Source organism: Ptychodera flava, chromosome 11 (genome assembly GCF_041260155.1).
Source record: "Ptychodera flava strain L36383 chromosome 11, AS_Pfla_20210202, whole genome shotgun sequence".
In the NCBI taxonomy this organism is placed as follows: domain Eukaryota; kingdom Metazoa; phylum Hemichordata; class Enteropneusta; family Ptychoderidae; genus Ptychodera; species Ptychodera flava.
Window position 1 is genome coordinate 32126799 of NC_091938.1, and position 20011 is coordinate 32146809.

Genomic DNA, 20011 nt, shown 5'->3' on the forward strand with positions numbered 1-20011 from the left:
TCAGTAGCCATATTTGATATTAGAATATTAGCACCAGTACAAGAATGTCTTACTATGATTTATGATATAAATGAAACATGAAGTCTCATTCCAATTTTTATCTCATACCCGACCACATTTCTTTACACTTCATGAATAACTGTATGAAGGACAATCGACTGATTCAAATCAAGGGTAGAACGAGGAAAAGACTAGTCTTTCCATGAAGGTTCTTTAAAATTACACTACTTGTGCATGTTTCTTAGATTAAAATGCAGCAAAATTATCGAGAACACTGAACAACCCTAATGTTATTTGTCTCAGATTAATATTTTTTGTTCTTGAACTTATAGTTTGGCCCATGTCAGCATAGAATTAGGAACATTGGATCGAGAGGACCAGATATCCTCAGCCGATAAGAAGTCAGAAAGTATATTTATAGCATTTTTATTTCAAAGACAATGGTAAAACGCATCATTTCAAAATGTTATTGTTGATCAACAGGACCCATAAGCGTACATTTTTTGTATAATATTAAATTAAGCCCTTAGAGAGTGTGTGCAACGTTATAATTATATCAATGTTTGAGCCCCTAAACTTGTAATAATTATAATAACAATAACAATAATAACAATAATTCGGTAAAGAATTATATTATTATCATAATGTGAATAATTATAGGTCCGATTTTTAAGAAAATTTCAGGATTGTGGTATTTGGGTCAAAACGAACAAAAGTGATGTCCGTTTTGGTACTCCATGTTTCAATGGTAACTTTTAGGGTTCAAAATATAAATTTTCGTCAAATGCCAACAGCGAAATGAAAAAGTTAAATCAACGGGTTTTTCAGATGTATTTTTCATTTTACGATGAGGCGAATCAGCTCCATTGACCGTAGAAAACAATGGCGTCTAATGTACCGAACAAGTTGCACATTTCTCTTTGTTCACTGGTGAGAATCAAACAAACTCATTGTTCGCTAATGAGAAGTAACCAGATTGATTCACACCAGTGAACAATAAGTCTGGCTGATTCTCACCAATAAATGGTGATTGTGGTTGATTCTCACCGTAAAAATTACCATTCTCATAGTGCTTGGTGAGAATTTCCATTCTCACCGGTGAGAATCTATTTTCTCACCAAGGAGTGCATTTCTCACTGCTCACCGGTGAGAATTTTTGAATTCTCACCGGTAGCAGTGAGAAAGACAAGAGATTCTCACCAATACGAGAAAGCGTCACTTTCTCGCTCCAGTCTCGCAAGTTTCTCCTATAACAGTCGAGGTCTGTGAGTGCGCGAGAGAGCAATCCAGCGCTTGCACTGCATGAAAAACCAATAACACTTAGGGACCGTCTCAGATTGTCGCAGAAGTTCAAGAAACGAAATTTCTTCGTTTAGATCAAAACCCCCTCCCCCCTCCCCCTAAACGAAACTTCAAAAGTGCGAAATGTTCATGTCTGCCTGAGAGTACAATGTTGCATTTTGCTCTAGCTACTAAAGACGTATTCCCCTTGCCACATTACAATTAAAGTAAACGATCAGATTTGAGTACTAACAGGGCATTTTACCGCATAAAAGCTTCATTTTATTTTACTTTCCCTTTTTGCATCTCTTGTGCTGTTCTTTGTCTTTGTGAACACGCAATTTGTACTTGGTAGGGGCGGTAAATAAGTGAAAAACTTTGACAAGGGGGCCCAGGCATGTTCAATCATATTAAAACGACTATGACCAGGTGCATAACAAGTGAGAATAAAGACATCTAGTGGTTAGAGCAGACGCTTATAAATAGCACATTTTTAAAAAATGATACTTTTTGTCTTTGTATAATTTGATGAATGAAATGTTTAGGATACAATGTTCCTATCGGTAAATTGTGTTTGGGGCACAAACGAGAGGGAAACAGTTACAAATTTGTTGGCACGAGTGTGCAGTTTTTTTTAATTTAAAATAAACACACGAAAACTTGTGATCACAAAATAAAAGTGCGAAAGTGAAGTTCACTAATTGAATGGAGGTCAAACCCCCTCCCCCCCTAAACGAATAAATTTCGCTTTTTGAACTTCTGCGACAATCTGAGACGGTCCCTTACTGTATTAGCATGAATTATTGTCTGTATTTTAGCTGAATAGTGCATTTACAGATAAATACAGTCAATAATCCATTGCTTGTATTCAGCAAGCCCGTATTCATGTGGATTCATGTGAATCACTTGTATTATTCTATAATACAGTCAACCCATTAGTGTGAATTTATCTGTATTGTTGCGTTTTGATGCAGTGTTTGCGTGACTGATTTCACGCGCAATAAACCCAATTGTGCATGCTGATATCACTAGACTAAAATTCGCGAGACGAAGTAATTTGACGCAACGCAGAGAAGGCATATGGTTTTATGCATCTTTGCCAGTAATACACATATTCGGGTCAAGACGTGCAAACTTACACACCAAATTCACAAAGTCGCATTAAATGAGGCATTTTTGTTTGAACACAGTAATATAATCTAGAAATACTGAAATTTTACTGTACGCAAGAATGTCCCTACAACTCATGGTTAAACCAGATATGAACTGAATATGCTCACGTGTTTTACAACAGGTTCATTAATAGTAGTACGCTTCACAGAACAATGAGATATATGATATCATTATATGTAGCAGGTTTTTTCAACTTCGCACAGTACTCTCAGAGTTTAATCACTAATTACAAAACTTTATTTAATATGCAAATGAGCTGTTAATTATCTTGACACTGCTCAATGCTTTATGGGACAATTAGATATCCATCAGATCAACATTTGTAGCACGTTTTATTTAATTTAATGCTGTAATTTTAGAGAAATGTCACTAATTACAAAGTTCATTAAATATGCAAATAAACCCTAAATTAACTTGACACTGTTCAATGATTCATAGCACAATTAAATATTTATCAAATCAATATCTGTAGCACGTTTCACAAAACTTTGGTGCCGAAATTTCAGAGTTATATACCTAATTACAAAGTTTATTAAATATGCAAATGAACCCTTAATTAACTTTACACTACTAAATGCTTTACAACACAGTTAGATATCTGTCGTATCAGTATGTGCAGTAGTTTTCATCAAATTTGATGCAGTTATTTCGGAGTTATATGACTAGTTATAAGACTTCATGAAATATGCAAATGAGCTAATTATTAACTTGACACTGCTCAATGCTTCTCAGTACAATTGGATATTTATCAGATCAACATCTGTAGCAAGTTTAATCAAATTTAACGCTGTAATTTTGGAGTAATATCACTAATTACAAAGTTCATTAAATATGCAAAGAAACCCTTAATTAACTTCACACAACTAAATGCTCTACACCACAATTAGATATCTGTCAGATCAGTATCTGCAGCAGATTTCATCACATTTGGTGCAGTTATTTTGGAGTTATATCACTAATTACAAAACTTCATAAAATATGCAAATGACCTATTTGTTAACTTGACACTGCTAAATGCTTCTCAGTACAATTAGATATTTATCAAAACAATATCTGTACCCAATTTCACTGACTTGGGTGCCGTAATTTCAGAGTTATATACCTAATTACAAAGTTCATTAAATATGCAAATGAACCCTTAATTAATTTCACACTACTAAATGCTTTACACTACAGTTAGATATCAGTCGGATCAGTATCTGCAGCAGATTTCATCACATTTGGTGAAGTTATATCAGAGTTATATGACTAATTACAAACCTTCATAAAATATGCAAATGAGCTATTTATTAACTTGACACTGCCTTATGCTTCTAAGTATAATTAGATATATCAGATCAATATTTGTTGCAAGTATCATCAAGTTTGGTGCAGGAATTTCAGAGTTATCTCACTAATAACAAAAGTTCATTAAATATGCAAATGAGAAGATAATTGACATGACACTCACAGTATCATCATAATGTTCTGAGATTGTCATCTGTGAAAAGTTTCATGAAATTTTGTGCAGTATTTCTTGATATATGTCTACACTGTCATTACCGTCTCCATAGGGAAACCATTGTACGGAAAAAAACGATGTTGCATAACTTCATTAATATGCAAGCAAAATAATCGCAATCATACCAATCCATAATCCAATAACACTAGGTCAAAATTTGTAAGACAACACTAGGTCAAAATTTTTAAGACAACACTAACCAAAATCTAATCACTTCTTGCAAGTAACATATGGTACCTGTGTACCGAATCTGACTTGAATCCGTTCAGGCGTTTCTGAGTTATCGTGTAAACAGACAGATAGACACATACACACACTAATACACACACACACTCACACACACACACGGACAGACAGACAGACATCGCTATGACATTAGCCCACGTGTTTTAAACACGTGAGCTAGAAACGACAACGTTCATTTCAAAAGCAAAGCCTGAATCTTACTAATATGGCAGCGACATCTCAGCATTCGTGTGTCCACAGTTTTTTGGCTTTATTAAGTGCAACTTTGTATCGCTCTTGTCGTATGAAATATCACAAAATCCGACGACAATCGATAAAAACAATACAAACGAATGGTGAACATCACGTATAACAAAGCTAGCTCTCAGAAAAGATGTACGTGAAAAGTGACTGTTTCGAATAGAAAACAACTGCTAAATGACAATAGAAAGCGTAACATCACCACGACATAGGTGATGGTCGCGATTATATTTTACAAGGAACCCTGAGTAACGTCATTGCTTTGAGGCTGTGTATGTTGGGGCTTTCCGAGGGAGGGAGAAAATCGAAGTCAGCGTCACCAAGGGAACAAAATTGCAGGTTACATCCTCAAATGATACCTCAAAATTAAAGAATGCGAAGGCCACGCAAATTTCAAGTTGCTGTAATGTAACAGCAATTTTAAATTTTTGACTGTATGACCAAGACGTACTGTCTGATAAGGGTGCTTCAATTGTTGCAAAAGGGGAAGTCTCTGCGCCCTCAGGTAAGATTGCCGTCCCGAGAATGTTGATCCATGGGTGACCCAAGGTTCGCAAAGACTATTTTCAAATCATTTTCGGGTAATATATAGTGTGATAAAGATTTTATTTGATCTCATAATGACAAATATGGAAAACGACTTTAAAATCAAGTTTTGATGATTGTTATGTTGTACGAGCTATCGTCGATCACTTTTGTTTTGCGGTTTCACGAGCTTCGCCGACTGGACGAGCAGGGCAGTGAAATCGTACCCGAGATTAGAGTACGTTTCATCAGTACGTGTAGCGTACCGTTTTATTGTCTCGTGTGATAACCAGATGTCGCGTACGTGTAGCACAGACGTTCGGGAAGGCAAACGACACTTACATGTAGTCATAATTACGTATGGTATTTTCTTGGATATAATTGATTTTTCCCCCGGAATTTAAACAAGCAGACTGTTAAAATATCATTGTAAATCAGCAAACGTCTTTGATAGTATAATATTTGCACCAGTATGAGAATGACTTGCTATGATTTATGACGTAAACGAAATAATGAAGTCTCATTCCAATCTTTTATATGACGCCCCGACATGATTTCTTAAAACCTCATAAATAACTGTATCAAAGAAAATCTACTGATTTAATTCAAGGGTAGAACGAGGAAGAAGAATAGTCGTCCCGTGAAGAATTGTTTTCTTAAAAATTACACTAATTTCGCATGTTTCTCAGATATAATGCAGCAAAATTATCGGGAAAGCTTAATAACCCTCAATAGCGTTATTGGATCACTAAATAATAGTTTTTGCCGCTACACTTGTGGTTTAGCCCCTGTCAGTGTAAGTAATAGGAATATTGCATCGATCGGTCAAGATATCATCTGCTGAAGAACTGAGAATTTTTTTTTGTGGCATTTTTCATTTCACAGAGAATGGTAAAACGTACCATTGCTAATCAATCAATATGACCCATATGCCTAATTGATTTATATAATTCTTTAATAATAATAATAATAATTAATATAAGTATTATATAGAAATAATAATGCGAATAATAATAGGTTCAATTTCCATGAAAACTTCACCATAGGGGTATTTTGGGTCGAAAAGACCAAATATGATATCGATTTCACTGCCCCATGTTTCCATGGTAACCATTTTAAGGGGTTGGAAATTCCAGTTTTTCTAATATCCCATGAAAAGTTACTTTGATTGTTATGAAAATTATCTAGTGGGGGAGTTCGAGTCAGACAACACAAAAAAACAGACTTATTTTAATGTTTCGAGTTGCCATGGTAACCAATTTGGGATTGAAAATGTTACTTTTTCCCTAATTCCTTAAAGAACTATTGATTGATGTAAAAAATTGATAATAAGGCTTTTTCTGGTTAGCACACAAAAAAAAATCACACTCATTTTAATGTGAGATGTTTCCATGGCAACCATTTAGGAGTAAAAATTACCAGTGTTTCAAAGATTCCACCTAAAATCCAGTAATCAACAGAATGTGTTATATCAAAGGGATATTTGGGTTAGAAAGACAAATATCCAGTGTAAAAATCCATTAAATCAACAGAAATATTATACTGAAGGGTTATTTTAGGTTAGAAAGACAAAATATGATATCCATTTTTACCTCTCCTGTGTTTCCATAGTGACGACCTATTTGAGTTTTAAAATTTCATTTTTTTTTCAAAATTCCAATAAAAGTAATCCTAGTAACTGTGCAAATGCTCTCCTAAGTGTATTTATCACAGCATGAACTCAATGTTCATTTTTGTTTTATGTTGCCATGGTAACCTATTTGGGAACCACAACTTTTTTTATTTAAAACAATATACCCTTGAGTGGGTCTATGTTAAAACATAATTCACTGTTTTTTATTTATTTTATGGATTTCTAAGTAACAACTTTTAACGTTTGTTCTATAATAATAATAATTGTAATTTCTTTGCCTTCATTCTAGGAAGAATAATAAAGATAATGTACATTGAGGCCATTCTTGTCAAAATTGTTTTCCGTTTATTTTTGTGTGTTTGAATTAATTTTATGTAGACCAGAAAAAATTTTTCAAGCATTTTTAATTTTGTTTCATGCAGTCATCCCAAATAAGTGTTATAGAGTTTAGTACCAACTTATTATGCATTCATCGAATTAATTTTATGCCTTCAAATTAATTTTATGTGTTAAGATTAATTCTACTTGTATCTCAAATTAATTTTATGAACCCATTAATTTTATGAACCCAATTCCCCTTATCACCCAATGTACCATTATTTATAAGAAGCAGTAACAGTTTTTTTTTTGTTTTATTTAAAACATAATTCACTGGTACTTATTTATTTTACGGATTTATAATTAACGACGTATAATAATGTTCATTTTATAATAATTTATTTTTATTTCTTTGCCTCATTCCAGGAAAAATAATGAAGACAAATTATTTATGATTGTTTGACTAAAGTAAAATTATGGCCATGTAGTGGTGCATTATTTTTTGTGTGACCTGGCGTGACCCCATAAACTCTATGATTCTGATGATTAGCTAGATCTCCCCTTTCCATGGTAGCAATGGCTAAATTTGAACATGGTCCTTGTATACCTTTAACATTTTTTAAAACCCAGCAGGCCAAGACAAGGGGCAATATTACAAGTTAAATGTTTCATGTTTAATATTGCACAGGGCTCGAAATAAACTTTTTTTCCCTGGTAGTCTACTTGGGCAACCATGTTCTGAATGTGGTAGGCCGGTGACACTGGCTGGTAGCCCATGCATATTTTAGATCAGGGCTATCTTTTTTCGTTAACCAGATAAGAAAGGGCTATTTTACAAGGTTCTGCCCATGAAGTGAATTTTCTAGTCTTTTGATGTGTATACTTGCACACCTTTATTGCCCAGGAAACAGGTGTAATGGACGACAGTGGGACTCAAAAGTTTTGTGACCTATAAACAACCCGTTTCACTCTCACAGTTGTATGCAAATTTTAAAAGTCGCCGTGACAACATGACAACAATATGGCATTTTCAGCACTGAGATATACTGTAGCAGGGCTAAAAATAGACCGTGGCCCTTCTGTTGGGAGGAGGCATAATAATGTCCGTGTCATTGTGATTGATACATTATTATCAAAATGCAACGACAATGCATTTGTATTAGCCATCGTTTCCTGTGCCTGTCATTCAAGTACCTCAGTTCAGATATGGAAACTTTGTTGCAAAGTTCCACCGCACGGCCGGTCGTCTCTAGAACAAAGTCATACTATGGCAGATTTCTACGCCCAGCTGGGTTTGACTGCATTTATCTAGCTCGTCCCAAAGTGACGGACGCATCTTTCAACCTTTCAGCTTGGTGAAAAACGCATTTATTGATTCGCCAAAGGCCTGTGGACTCGCTTATTTTTGCACAAGTGCTATACATGGATATACGAAAAAGTTGTTGAATACTCACTGTTTCAGTGAATCCGTCATGATCAGAGTTCTCAAATCAAAAAATGTTGCCGAGCTCGAATACAAAGGTCTTCTCATTAAATTACGTCATTGTTTTACAAGAGTTAGCCAAAGTCTGTCACCCTGATTTTTTCAAAGTTTGGAGAAGGCCGGCATTTCCATCTGAATGATTGAACGACGTGAAACGCAAAATTCCATCGCATATTATCTGGCAATATTTACAGTAGAAATACGGTATACCGTCGCTCCACGCCTCCAGTCCAGGTTCGTATTATACTCCACAAAATGGCCACAGGCCGCGTGAACTTTCTGAAAGATTTCCTAAACGTCCTACTTGTTACCTTAGGGACTCACTTGTGATCTCCTGAAAAGTATTCTCTGCAGTAATTCCAGTTTCTGTCAACATGCAAAGCTCAACGACAAGATTATAGCACGAGACGTAGTGTACAGACGACACATTCACGCGCAAACGAGTGCGCATGCGTGAAGTTATATTTGCAGCACAGATTTCGCGGAAAAACTCATGCTTTTGCTCTATTTCCATCCCAAAACTTGCTCGATCGCTTACAGTAAATGCACATGAACAAAATAAAACTCAACAACGTCAGCACAGGGAGAGGGTTTATGGTTTTCGCCACAACTACAAATGCCACGCTGAAGATACATTTAACATTCCACTGGCATAGACTCTCCACAGTCGCTGTGCCTTGTTTGTGGGCGCCCACGACTGCCACGATGGGCCTGCGATCCGAAAGGCTACGCTGTGCAGCTTAGCAGCTGTGAGCACGCGCTGCCAGAGACAACGACTGTTGGTTTTTGCAAGTATATGAATATTCACAAGGGTAGTGATGTCAAAAGAAACACCTATCTAACTGGGCGGAGAGAATATACGTACGACAATTAGAAGTCACCCTATTGACAAAATTAAAATAAACAACACCTTTTTCCTTTTTTCAGAATTCCCACAGCTTCTGAACTGTTATTAAATTTCTATATAATACTTATAGCCCCTAAATTTGTAATAATAATAATAATAATAATAATAATAATAATAATAATAATAATAATAATAATAATAATAATAATAATAATAATAATAATAATAATAATAATAATAATATGGAGCTTTCATCGGATAACCTAGAGAATGCAGAGTTACTATCGCCAGGCACAGACGGAAACACGGAAAAGAAATAGAAGAAGAATATAATACACAAACAAGTGTATAGAATTGGTCCTCCGAAAACCTTGTCCAATTCACAAAGCTGCAAATTGCAAGGCACTAAAATTTTTAAACATAATCATGTAATCAATGTCGATATATGATAACAGCCTAACAGCTGTATACCAAGGTATACAGTCACGTATAATCTAAACATCCCCATAAATGGTCAAAGGGGTGTTCCTTGGTATTCAAAATGCGCTGTGAGGGCACTGTTTTAAAAAGCGGCCACCCACTTAAATCTGTTATTGGTTAGATTTTCTCTATCCATGGTAACTGTGGCAAATTGGAACAGGTGACAGTATTCCTTTACAATGTCAAGGTTGCTTCTGAATTTTGCGCTTTCGAATCGGACTTCAACTTTTACAAACAGTAGATGGGGATTTGACTGTAGAATTTGTAGAACAATCAATATCAGGCAGAAGTGTTAAGGATTTGAAGGAGAACGCAATATCGTACGAAATTGCGTACAATCCATTGGAGTACTCTGAAATTCCAACAACAGGTGTTGGCAATAAACGAACCAGTGTGACCGTCTCACAGTACCATGAATTACCACACATTCTCTTTGATTTGTATCCATGAAGGTTACTTTTCTAAAAGTTTTTTAAGTTCTGCATGTAGGCACTAATGTTCAGCATCAGAATAATTGTTAAATAATATCCAGTAAAAGTACGTTTAGAAATTTCAGCAAAAGTTTCAAAAAACCATTAAAAAACCATGGAAGTCATGTTCTGTAGGTACTACAAATGCCATACTTTTTAGGCAGCAAGTTATGACGAACTGAAGGGGTCATTCTCAAAGAAAACTTAGAATGCAAATTTCTTTTGTCATTTCCATTGGAAAAAATCGATATCCCTTTTGTTTCAAAAAACAGGTGCAACTGGTCTTTCTACTTTCCATCACATTATTCTGTATGGCTGAAGACTCAATCAGTGGAAAATTTTACAAAAATGCTATCTCCTTTCTCAATCTTGCATAATTTTCCAAATCATTTAAAATGAGAATTGAGAAGAATGGTGTTCTTAAAAGTACGTTTTAAGAATTTTTACAACTAGTCTATGAATTTGTGTACACATGGGAGACCTTGTAGACTTCTCTGGGTGAATCTCTGAGGATACAAATCGCAATGAATTATGGGAAATTTACAGTACTGTGCGTCTGTGCTACGTCACAGGGAAGGAGAAGTAGCTACAACGTGTGCACAGATTCGCCATAGAAGTATTAAATCGCTTACATTATCACCAGAAGGTGACATTATTTTTGCTTCTGATTCAATCGTTCTGGATCTGGAGGCTTCAAAGTCGAGTTCAAAAGTTAATAGCCTAACAGGAATATCTATGAACAACTGCCTCTACTTGAGTGAAATAACATAAAAGTGTTCATTCTAAAGGATGATTTCTGTTAAATGACAGACCTAGATGCCATCCTTGCTGACTATAAGTTGTCATTGAAAATAACAAAACAGATTAGGATAGGATAGAATAGGATTGGATATTTTATTTCCCAATAGAACAGAAAAGAAAAAGAAAAATACAGACATATTAAGATTAGTGAATTGGGTTGGGACTGGAAAATCGCTGAATCTATCATTTTGCCATAGGCCGTCATGTTGAAAATTGTGACCTTTCCTCGATATTTGAAATAAATTTTATGTCAATGTAAGTACATAAATGATAAAACTCTGTCTTAAAAAATATACATGAGAAAGAAGAAACTTGTCAGATAAACAGTGATGACGTTTCAGGGCTCTTTTAACTTTTGACTTAGATCTTAAAGATCTTATACTTTCTGGGATTTGGTTCCAGATCGTGTAACACCAGAGTAGTTCTTGAACACTGTCCTATATTAGTGGTATATTTAGGGATGAGAAGATTTCCCTTGTCTTTCGACCGAGTAGGATACAGATGTTGAACGCTTGAAAAGTAACAATGAATTTCTGGAGGAAAATTTTCACTTATATTACCATAAACAAAAAGTACAGTTTGATAGGTATATTGCTTAAAATCATCAAGAATTTCCAATGGCTGTGAGTGCTCAAATCGCTTGGAGTTTGTAAGAGTACGTACTATTAGTTTTGGGGTAAGATGTATAGGCTTAAGGTAAGTTGCGTAAGTATTCCCAATTACTTCTAATGAATAAGAGATATGTGGTAAAATGAAACAATTATAAATTAGTAACAATATTTGTTTAGGGACAATGTGCTTAATTTTATATAATATACCTGCCTTCGAACTTATTGTTTTGTTAACTTTATCTTTTGTTCTTTCCAGGTAAGTTTATTATCTAGGTCAACTCCAATATATTCAGTGCTTTGAACTTCATAAATCTGTTCCTTTTTGGCCCACGCGGTGGGAGTAGCCATCTAAGTGGGCCTCTGTCATAGGGTGGCGTGTGTTAGTCTGTATGTGTGTCTGTAATATGTCTGTGTGTGTGTGTTATGGATTTGTGTCGTCGATATCTCTCAAACTTTGCATCAAATGCCACGTAATTAGGTACACAGAATCTTTAGGATAGAAACTAGATCTGATTAGGTTTTGGAGGATGTTGGTTGCATAGTGAGCAGAAATTAATTTTTGAAGTAATATTTGACTTATTTCTGTATATGTGTTTGTCTTTTTGTTTGTCTGTTTAAGAATTATGACAATTATACTGTTTGATTGTATATGTAATTAACTTTCTTCACTACAAATATATGGCGGGTGCCACATGTGGGGCAGGATACGCTTACTATTTTCGAAACACCTGACATCACTTCTTGGTCTTCTGGCCAGAGGTCCATATATCTTTCTTTCATGAATTTGACTTTGTTTGTGTACCGTCTATTTACTGTCTGTTCTGTGCTGTTTTGTGTCTATGTTTACAACTATTGTCTTAAGAATTCTGACCTAGTGTTATTGGATTATGGATTGGTATGATTGCGATTATTATTGACCGGATTGACCGGATTGACCGGACCAAAGTTGACAAAACTTACTATTGAAAATACTCTGCTATAACATAAGTGAAAGTCATTTAGCATTTTTACAAAACTAATAAGTAACTAACGTATTTAAGAGACTTTCCTAATTAGGAATATATATCTGTATAGAGGACCAAAGCCGACAAAATGCCATGTACATTGACAATTCTATGATATGAGACTAATATGGTCATGTATCAGTTTTAAATCTGCATTTTGGTAGTTTGCACATTAAATGCTTTTACCAATTATGGACAAGAAGGAATGAAAGAAGAATATGACAACAGTTAAAGAATTTTGCTATTTTGATGATATGATTACGTACCGCAGTGAAAGACATTTAGCAGTTTGATGCCACCGATATATGCTAATTTGCACATTTAACTACCTTACCTGGAAGGACTGTTATGGTAGAAATGAAGGAAATTTTGCAATTTCACATATAATTTGTACTTCGCATATTTCCCGACCTTTCACAATTTAGATATTAAATTGAAGCTATAGACAGTGGACATTGCTAGTGATGTTAAATATAAGCATTTCAATTAAGTTAAGATATAATAGCATAACCTTGGAGAAAAGTGTCAAATTACAGACAACAGCAACATATACAATAACACAGGAACACTTTCATTTCATATCTATTGTCAACACAATAAATACAATACTGTGAATATGTCAGTCAAAATTACCAACGGTTAAAACCTTCACAAAATTTTGGAATTTTTCTAATGTATGTGTCTTATATTGCTCCTAATAGCGTGTTCATGTCTATTTTGTGACAGCAAACCTAAATCATAAAAAGAGTAATTGCCTAAAAGGAAAAATACTGTTATTTAATCACTACATGTAGTGTTTCCGATATAAACAACAGATATGAAGTTAATGATCCAATAAGAAAGATGCCACCTATCAGCGGCTTTTCATAGGAAGACCTAAATCCTCACATTCTCTAAAAATAAAGCATGATGGGATGGTATTTTTTTCAATGAAGCATCTTTCAATGAATCATTTGTGGAAGATTCAGGAAATTGACTATATTCCAAGTATGTTTTCTGACATTTCTACATGTAATCCTATGCCATGGCTACTTTTGAATAGTCCCTGGGTTGTCTACTACCTCGGTGGCAATGTCCTATAGAGACAAAAAGTTATAAAGTATTCAAAACCCCACCTTAAAGTACAAAACGGTCCAGCCCTAGATCACGTGCAACATCAAATGCGCAAGCGCATGCTGTCAGCGTTGTCGTCACAAACTGGTGAAGAGAGTTGATTGTGATCCAACGATGACATCGTTACGTGCTAGCCGTGATCGGTATGACCATGACAGTGTATTACGTAGCTTTCTTTGAGGGCAATACAGTGATATTTTGTGATCATACAGCAGGTAAGTTATTTTATGGCTCTTTCAGAGTGTTAGGTGTCACATCTGATCACAGAACTGCAAATAAAGTAACCATAGATAGCTCCGATAACTTCAAATGCGACGAGTTGATGTTTTCGCTAGAGCAATAATAGCTCTACACCCCTTTTCTCAATACAGATTTTGCTTTATACAGCTTTGTAGATTGCCCAAGGCTCCAAAAATAAAATTGAGTTTGTGTTATTTCGTTTGAATGTTTACGTTCAGTGGAAAAAGTCGATCGGCTTTTTGTGGTATCTTTGTAGTATGTAAATCAACGTGTGAAAGATACGATAGAGTTACCAGTTCATCTCTCTCTCTCTCTCTCTCTCTCTCTCTCTCTCTCTCTCTCTCTCTCTCTCTCTCTCTCTCTCTCTCTCTCTCTCCAGCTTACCACTTTAAATGTCATTTTATGCTATTTTACAAAGAGCTGTGTGCTTGGATCGTGTTCACCAGCTCGAGCTCAATCTTCGACTGTTATCGTGTTTATTGTAATTCGATGTTTTTATTCCTGCCATATTTTACATCAGACGCGCAGAATTTGAGTTGCTTTAAATCTCCGCGGATTTATGAAACAGTGAATCGAATGAATAAAACGTTAGATGGTCGCATTGGTGAAGTGATCGTGAAATTGACGCAATATAGTTTGGCAGTTTGTCCTCTACAGGGCGTGTAATGAACGTGAAACAAACATGGCAAACCAGCTGCATGTATCAAGAACCGCGTACGCCAAAACAAATTCCTTTAAAAACTGTGTATAGTCGAAATCAAAACGCGACGATGAAAATATTGCACCTTTTATAAAACCGCTAGCAGCAAAAACATCGATACTGGCATTCAAGTGAAAGTAGAGGCTTAGAGAAACTCTTGTATTAACTGTGATTGCGTTTTCAGACGAAACTTACAAGCAAGCTAAAAACCTCTTGCGTAAAATAAAATAAACAGCAGCTAAACCATTCATTGAGCCTTTATCATAAACGTAGAAAAGACGTCCATGCTGCAAATGAAATTCACTATTGCAACGTTAGACACGACAGTAAAAACACGATGAAGCGATGGTGTCGAATGCGGAAAATCAACACACACGGTGATTTTTGTGATTGCTTGGGTAGAGAGACAAAGTTCAATTCATATAGTCTCTGTCTCTGCGAAGACCGCGGATTGGAATACTGAGCACGTCAAGGCCGAAATGTGCATTGTAACTATGGAGACTAATGGTCTTTTTCTGAGTAAGGCAGACTGAATTCCGAGAACCCGGCTAGACTTTTCGCTCTGCAAATATACCGTTATTATCTAAAATCTAACGATCACAGCAATTTGTCAGCTTCATGAATTTGACTTTGATACACTTATTTGACATCTGTCAACCATCACAGTCATGGATAGCGGTCCGGGGGTCATGAACATTCACGAATATACCGCAACTCTGTAGTGGATCGATATTTTTGGACACCATGCATGGCCATGGCTGGTCACCGGAGGCCTGAACGATGTTGTATATCGCCACTGTGTTCAGATACATGTCTTGTTCGTGCAAGATTGTGAAATTGTCGATAGTTGTTCGTAACGATTTTCATTTGTTTCGTATTTTGCATGTAATAGGTTGTATGACGTCACCATGTGAACATCATCGAAAACAGACTTTGTTAATAACGCATGGCTTTGGAAGACTTTGTAGCCAATAGGCTTCATTATTATTCTCACTTTGAACCAATAATTCTGTCACACTTCCGTTGCTGTTCCCGCAGTTACGGGAATGAAAGCGAGGTTTTACCGCGTTTTGTTATTCCTTGTGATGCCATGAGGGGAGTGCGAGGTAACAGTGAAAATTGATCGAACATCTTCGTATCCGTTTGGTTACATTTCACACTAAGCTTATCATCTTATGCTTGCAATGTTCCGTTCAGTTCAGCTTCGGCATGCAGATTCTAGCACCTGAATGGATCCGATTTTGGCGCAATACTCCCCTAGCGAGTGTTCTCCTGGTAATTTAGCGTAACAGTGTCAGGCCAGACAATAAAGACAACACGCCATGGCAATGACTTCACTAGTTCTAAACTTAACCCGATTCGGATTTTACATGAACACAAATGTAAATTGTGTAGCCCTTCATTCTCCATTTTCCTAGGCTTTCATTTTCATTTGTAGCATTCAACACATAAACGGTTAAGTTTCACGGACAATGAGATTCTTGATTCAAGGTCATTTTCATGTTAATTAATTTCTGTAATGAGGCTATTTATCAATATTCAGTGCAACAATTTAAATGGGTCCCTTGCCATTTGTTGATTGTAGTGTTGGTTGCAGTAATCTATGACATTTTAATCCATAGATTATTTGCAAAAGTAATGAAACTTTTTAACAAGGAAGTCTATCAAAAGGCATTTGATTAAACTTCTCGGGTACATTGGTTATACTTAGATTTATTCATAGTAAAAATGTGATGACCAAGTAGTACTGATTACAAACATATAATAAAATTCTGTGCTTCGTGAATATGACGAAAGTGAATCTGATATTATTTGTAACTTAATGTGATAGGACTTCTAACCTTCAGCAGCTGTAATTTTATTCATGCTTGAATTTTATGAGTGTCTCATATTATCATTAGCTCATTTACACATTTCATGCCTTTTAGTAATTAGGCCATGAACAAAACTTAGTGGAGTGGATTTGATCCAAGTTGCATTTAACATACTTTTGCATAATGGACATGCTATGTTTACACCATACTTACATTTTGTAATATTTATTGAATACATTTTTTGAAGTTCGATGAGTCTCACATAATTAGTTAATATTTTTAAAAATATATCCCGTTTTCTCTCCGCAGATTTCTGAAGGGCTGACCATAATTAATAACCAATTATATCTTGCGGCATTCACCACCAGGGAGCATAGAAACAACAGTGAAAGATGCATTTTCAGACAAAAATACTGGAAAATTTGACACACAGGCATAGAATTGCCAAACCTATGCTGTCAATCATACCAAATTCACTTACTTTGATCTGATACACAATTCACGATGCATAACAGTCCAACAAAACAACCCATCTGGAACCATTCCTGTTACAATTACACGAAATTCCAAACTTACACTTCACAAGTTTAGATTTCTGTAACTTTATTTTAGTTGTTGTGTAAATTCCTGAGTTTGTTCTTTCTATAGCATTGTATGGTGTTACTTGAAAAATGCATATTATTTGTCCATTTTAATGATAATTTGTCTTACTTTGTTTACTCTAATAAAAGCTGATTAATATTCATGTGTCATGTAATATTAAAGAAATATTTTGGTCTTCCATTGAACCCATGAAACTTCAGAGATCCCATGCTTGCTTTTATATCATAGGTATACACAAATCATTTTCGTTTGGTAAATTTGATGACAAAATCTGTTCTTCAATTAATCTTGCATTTTTCAACTATTACCGCGTGGGCAACTTAAGTTTTACTTTGATTAATACTGATTATGCCGTGGCATTGCACTAGTCTATTTTTAACCCCGGAATATTACATACTCAGGCTCTTTCTTATTTATTGTCAGTTTGTAATTACTACACCAGTCAACTACATGCTGTAACTTTTCATTAACATAATGTAAATCTATGACTTCACTTGAGTCAAAAGAATGAAATAAACAAGTATCATCAGCAAATAAGCGACTATCAAAGAAATCTGTACACTTTGCCAGGTCATTGACATAAATGAGAAAATGAGAAAAAGAGTAGGTCCGAGTACAGACCTCTGTGGGACTCCACAGGTAATTGGAAGTTCTTGGGACTGAACCCCATTAACACATTCAAGTTGTTTCCTATCGGAGAGGTAGTTTATAAAGAGATCCAAGGCCACCCACGTATTCCATATGCATATAATTTGTCGATTAAGATACTGTGATAAACGGTATCAAAAGCTTTTTTCAAGTCTAAAAATAACCCAATAACTGTTCTTTCCCTGTCAATTTCATCAGAATGGCAAGTTTTGTGCTAAATTTTTCTCTAAACGCATATTGACGGTGATAGAACAAAGAAAAGAAGTTACAAAAGTAAGGAATTTTATCTCCTGCAAACGTTCATACAGCGCCACCTGTGGCAGGGGTCAAGAGGTCATCGTGTAGGCTTGTCCTATCCTCTTTTGCCCTGAGACGGTCCTCCAGGCAAGACTGCCATTTCGGCAGCTGGACCTCATCTGAACTTTAACAACGGTAACGGTATTTATATAATCCTTTCTTCACAAGACACCATGCCCCTATCCGTGTACTACTTTTGGGGCATTCTTTCATACGCCGTCAAGGAAAATATACGGTCAGAAACTCACTCAGTTTTTACCTCGCGTGCGCATGCGCGCAGCGAGGTTATGGTTTAGGCGTTTCTGTGTGTCTGTCTGTTACCACGATATCTCAAAAACGGCTTGGCAGATTCCGATCACATTTCGCACACAATTTGTTCTTCAAATTTGCAAGAACTGATTAGTTTTTGGTGGTTGTGCTTTGCGAATTTATCAAGTTATGAGTAAAAGAAAATTTGTGGCCTGTATAAGTCTATGGGGAGGCTAAATAAGTATGTTTGAGGGCGCTATACTAAAACATTTTACACAAAGTGATTTCTGAATTCAGTCACTCGGCCGCGCTGATCGCTAATCTTGAGGTTTGACTGTTGATGTCGTCGTGTCGACGTTTGACTTTAAGAATCGTGTGGGTTACTCTGGACATAGCGAACCAAAAGCTCCATTTTCTCTGAGAATGAGATGTAGAGTGACACTTTTCAATCTTGTGTGTGTGTCAGCGAATTTATATTCCGGCATGGTTCCGCTGAGATCAGCATAATATTATGGCGACGTATTGACAGTCTGTGTCTTTTAAGTTGCTTTTCAAGATTGTATTAGCTACAGAACCAACAATGACAAATTTTTCATGAGATTTCCATGTTGGCATTGATGTTAAATCAGCAGCAGTAGGCTAGCTCCTGCGTACAATAGGTCTGCGTTTCCCGGCGGTACGGTGGTAGGCCGACGGCTTGTACCACACTGTCCACAGGACACCACGTGGTAGAGGCGTGTGCACAACCTGTACGCAGAGCTTCGAATACACTAGACAGAGTTCGTGTTTCCGTAAATTAGGCATTGAACTTGACAATATAGGCAATAACCAGAATCATCGACCATCGCCTGACAAGTGCACCATAGTCAGCTGTACATGAGTTGCGTGGCGTGGTGAGCATGTTCCCATGGGTATTATTTTTTGAAACGCGTACTTCAAAGGTCACGAACTCATTTTGCTGCTACACGGCGCGGCACAGATGATTTTGAGAATTCGGGAACAAATTTTGTCATCTATTGACACATTTTCCTTCTTCATAAAGCCAATACCCCAAGAAGTACTTTACAAAATGTGCACGCGAGGCCATTCAGTTCATATCTGGTTTTCTGTTTGTCCGACGTGCGTGTCTTGTGGGTAGGGCCTATCAGCGGAGGTAACGTTCTCTGAGGGCATCGTACGTGAGAGACGTATCGCGGATTTAGTATTTTTAGACATCGGTACAGACCATCTCTGTAGAGTGCATGATTCACTCGAGGCTATTGCTCAGAGATTATTTATTTATTTATTTATATTATTTTTTCATGCAGAATATCTTTCGGCATTTCAACGTAACGGTTCGAGTATTAGTTGTTCGCCAAGGTTTGCATCGTACCCGGTGTCCGGAAAACTTCATTGCACGTGTAGACGCGCTGTACAAACACTTGAGGGAGTCTTTGGCGGGAAATCCCTTTGTGTTTTTCGGGTCACATGTCGGGTTATGGCGGTCATCGCTACAAGTATTCCACAGGGACGGGGTACACTTTAACGAGCTGGGTATTCGCCGGGACTTTCGGAGTGTACGGCGTGCTCTACTTCGCGCTTGTCGAGCATTGGCATCATTTTATATTTTTTGAAGTTTTAGCTGTGGTCCGGTCGAAATGTCGACAGAGTGGCATCAGACCAGGGCATGGGAATCATGTGTGTGAATCTTGCTACATACCACTCCCCACGCGACTTGTTGCTGTGCTTACAGCC

At 36.3% G+C, this 20011-nt stretch overlaps 1 long non-coding RNA gene across 1 annotated transcript in view; it reads left to right on the plus strand.

Annotated features, from left to right (window-relative positions):
* Positions 1–17990: 17990 nt before the first annotated feature.
* LOC139144116 (uncharacterized) overlaps positions 17991–20011 on the plus strand; it is an 81396-nt gene continuing 79375 nt past the window's right edge. The window contains exon 1 of the long non-coding RNA XR_011554746.1: positions 17991–18163. This is a non-coding gene — a long non-coding RNA (uncharacterized lncRNA). The remainder of the gene's footprint in view (positions 18164–20011) is intronic.